The sequence below is a fragment of the Anarhichas minor genome, unplaced genomic scaffold (genome assembly GCF_050575085.1).
Source record: "Anarhichas minor isolate MPS153535 unplaced genomic scaffold, ASM5057508v1 ptg000026l, whole genome shotgun sequence".
NCBI lineage: Eukaryota > Metazoa > Chordata > Actinopteri > Perciformes > Anarhichadidae > Anarhichas > Anarhichas minor.
Genome location: NW_027466472.1, coordinates 12,388,454 through 12,393,028, shown reverse-complemented (window position 1 = coordinate 12,393,028; position 4,575 = coordinate 12,388,454).

Below are 4,575 nucleotides of genomic sequence, written 5' to 3'. Positions count from 1 at the left end.
TGTTTGTGCTTCACCCTGGATTTCAACAAGGCACAAACGGATCCCGCCTCTCCCTCTCTCCCTCCCTCTCTCTCTCACCCCCCTCTCCTTATTCTTCTTTCTTTGGCTTTATATTCTACGAGTGCACATTCACACAAACACACACGCGCGCACAGAACTGCCTACCCACGGAGGATCGCTGAATTCAAACGACCCATCAGACTCTTGGGCGGTGCAATTGGTCAAGTGCGATCCTCAGGGGCGAGATCCCATATTTATACAGCCAATGACATATAGTGAGGCAGTGAAGCAACCCTCTGAAGTTCCCCGTCCGAGTCGTTGCTTCCTCCGTCAGGGCGGCGTTTAGAAGTGACCCTATTGGCGGCACTCCGGGCGCAGGTTCAGATGAAGAGTGTGATGAAGAGATGTATTGCGGTTACTCTGTCAATAGCTTTTAAAAACCAATGCACTTTATGGATATTAAGTGTATACAGCAAAACCCCTGTTAAAAGATAATTGATATGAACACTGTAGTGAGTTGTAGTTGTCCAACAGCCTTATTGCTTACAGTCATTTCTGAAACATTTTTAAATACAACCATTTCCTTAGTAACAAAGTTGCACCAAGTTAAGGGTCATGCATATGGTCCACACTGTGCGAGATGGTCTTAATGTTCACTTGAAGGTCCTTGGACTCCACTTTGGGAACCACTGTCACTTAAAACAAAACAATTTAAACCTCTGATTGAAGCACATATATGACTGTCAGGTCCAACAGTGCTGCATACAGTGTACGGCCAGTTCGACGCTATGCAGCGAGATCAGTGTGTTAGAATTTTAAAGGTTGAAAGTAACTAAGCATGCAGCACAGCATTAAATCCCCATCACCGTGGTTGGAAAGGTTACACAAGGTTATAAGAAATATTAACTGGATATATAGGCTGCTATACATAATTATGAAATTGAACCTACAGACATCTAAACATGCACTCCTTTGCCGTGCAAATCACCATGCTTATTGGTTCTTTTTCTGGTGTCCGCACGTCTTCACACAGCAACACATGTCAATCACAGAAGCAGTTAACTGCACCATTTATGGAAGTGTGGTTTAAATGATCAATGTTAACTTCCAACAGGAGTTGAACCAAGACAACTGCCACTGTGCTTCCATGCTTAGAGATTAAGGATTGGGAAACTGCTTTTTAGAAATCTTATCCCAAACCATTCCATGTGGCCCTTATAGACTTCATCTCTGCATATGCTCTCTTTGCAGCTCCACTGCCATTTACAGACACTACACTTGAATGATATGTTTAAGCAAGTATTTGTGCCACCTTATAACACCATCCATGTGTCATTGCTTCTGCATGAAAACTGCATGATTTCCCTCCAAAGAATGTCCGTCTGTGTATATCTTTTCAATATCTGTGAAGCCGAACTGACAGCAATTTTCACAGCAGCTGCCTGTCAGTGCATCTAAAAGTTGTTCACATTTGCCGGCAGTGCAACCTCTGTGATCATATTTTCCATCATTTTGTAGCTGTGCTCTTCAAATAAAAACCCCTCGCCCCTTCTCTGTTGGCTATTTGAGCTCTGTTCGCTGTCAGTAAACCCAGCATGTTATGGATTCCTGGAGCGTATTGGATTTTAATTGCGCTGCGCCCGGGGTGACACAGGTATTAAACAGTCTTTTGCTGCAAAAATAGGCACACGTGTGCAAACACAGATACACAGGCTTGCATGCGCTCTACGATACTCTTTAGGTCCTGTATTTCTTCATGAAACCAACCAGTGCCAAATGCAGAGATACACACGTATCTTGTGGCAACATGTCCATTGCGTCAGTAACATTTGGATGCAAACCATGCTTCTCCGACTTGAAAGATGTGGTTTTAATTGTACCTTCCTTGAGAGCACAAACAACTATACGTGTTTACTTTAGATGTGATGCATCATCAGAGTTATGATTGACAGCCTTGTGGTTTTGCTATCAATTAACATGAACTGTTCGCTACCACCCTTCAAGACACGATGTGTTCCAAAGAACTGTTATTGCAAGGAAGCACACACCATGACTAATAAGTAGTTCTGCATTTGGTCTATATGCCTGTGAATCACACGGACCAGCCAGGGTGTCACAGTTCCAAGAAGTTATTTTTCGCCGGGCTTTTTTGTTGGAACAAGGTCACTCAGACGGCTTGTTCTATCAGCACCCCCCTTCAGGAACTGTCAGGGGAGTAACTGTCCTATCAACAACAGACGGGCTGTCCAGTTCTACTCAAAGTCTGCTGTCAGTTCACATAAACACACATACACACAATTTAGCACCAAAACACAGAAGCACACAAACATACCCACACTGGCAAGGACTCGCACATACTACACACACATTAATAAGCTCACTGCTGTCACTCAGAGAGAGGGGCTTTCAGACAGAGGTTTGAGCCGGTCATGAGGCAGCAAGAAGAGGAAAGGAGAAGACGGAGAGATAGATAAGAAGAGGAAGATGGTTAAAAGTACCAACTTACCCAATATTTCCAGACAGGCAAGGACAGCTCAGGAGGTTGGTTTTTTTCCTTACACAATATTTACAGAGAAGCACAGACAGTTCAGGAGGTTTTTTTTAAATACCTTTTGTCCCCACATGGGAGGTGAGTCCCTGTATTGTGACTGTATAGCTGTTTGTTCCCACAACGTGATTCAGACATTTCTCTCACACACACAAACACACACACACACACATTTTTATATGCATGTATATATATACACATATACTGATATACATTATTTGTGCAGAGATTGTTTTTGATTCAACGTTCTCAAGGTTTTTCCTGTTTCATTGGAAATACATAAGTGGGTAAAATATCATGTATCCTGTAATTACATGCGTCATTGCTTTTATGATTATCTGTCATTAGCTGTCATGAATGAAACCAAAATTAAAGAGACACTATCCTGTCACTACCTGTTACTATCTTCCTCACTTGCCCGTACTTGTTTTACCACAGAGAGTTGGAATCTGTAGAAATCTGATGATGTGGAAAGGAATGACAAGTGACGTACGTAGATAGCTTATTTCAAGAACCTCCCATACATCAGATAAACTTCCTCGAATATCCGTAATTCTACACTGATAAAAATTGTGACATATTTTGAGACTGAATAAACTCATAAATGAGTGCTAGTGCTATGCCCTCCTCATGCTCATTGTGCATTCACACACTTGTCTGTTGTGTTTAAAATGTCTCTTTGTTTCTCCCAACAATCCTCTCCACTGCCCACTGCTTTTATCTTCTTTAGGTCAAAACTTGTTGAATTTGTTAAGATGCCAAGGACAATAGAGTTATGTATTCAGCATAAAGTTTTCATGTAATGCGTGTCCAACCAGAAAATACACATATACACTTTGAACTCAGAATATCAATATTTTAATTCCATCATAAGTGTATTTAAAACTGCACTAATGGATGTATTTAACAATGGATCAAATGACAATGTGGAAAGGATCACCTGTAGTGGTGAACGTACAGAGGCTTATCACTAAATCAACTTTACCGAGGGTTTTAGCATCTTTCAGTTTACTGTTTTAGATCGACAGCCATTAGTGTTTTAGTTCACTTGCTCAGTACTCTCATCAACCTGATTTCCAGACTCAGCAGGCAGCTGTTAAGCTAAAGAATTCTGATAAATCCACTGCCATCACCAAAGCAGATAGACATGGTGTGCAACTAGCAGGTAAACATAGTAAAGCACGGAAAAAGCCTGGTATTTTCCTCTGAAATTGGTGAAGACCATAAAAGAGCCAAATGTTGGGCTTCAGGTAGCCAGAAACATGACTCTAAATGAGTGCTAATGTTGCTCTGTGCCTGCTGGATGTTAAAATAGGTAACTGTTTGCTAACACATTAGCCAAAACATTATAAGGTGATAATATCTCAGTATTTGCCTGCTGCCCCTCAACTAATGCAACTTTAAATGTTAAGAAATCTATTCAGTTAAAGCAATGAGCACGATTTGTTATCAATAATAATAATAATATTGAATTAACCACTTCAATGCATGCACAGGGAGTTCTGCTCATGGTAGCAATGAATTTATTTCAACACAGATCCACTTTATGTTAGCTCTGTCATCATGCTGCATGTTTCAGCTTGAATCTGGGCACGGCATAATGTGGGTGTATGACAAACAACGGTGGGATTCATCCTGAACCTGAACCTGAGGATGGATTTAACTGAAAGCAGCCATTGATCAAAATGTAAGGCATGTTTAGACAGATTCTTATGACAGTTTTCTGGCGACAGAGAACCGCCATAATTCATTAAGTTAATGCTGTGGTTTTTCGGTTTGAGCTGGTGGCAACCTCTGGTTCTGAAAAGGGAATGAGTGCCACAGTTTTGTATTCTTTCTAATGGCCAGCAGGGTCGACACCTCTGGTTGCAAAAAGAAGTCCAATTGTTTAGAAGTCCTAATTCTCACTTGAATAATTACTAAACATTGTAAACATGAATTTATGGTTGCAATCGCTAGTTTCAAGTCTTCTTCAATACAGCACAATGTTCATTTAGTAAAGTATGGTCCCATTTAGAGTAAAATAG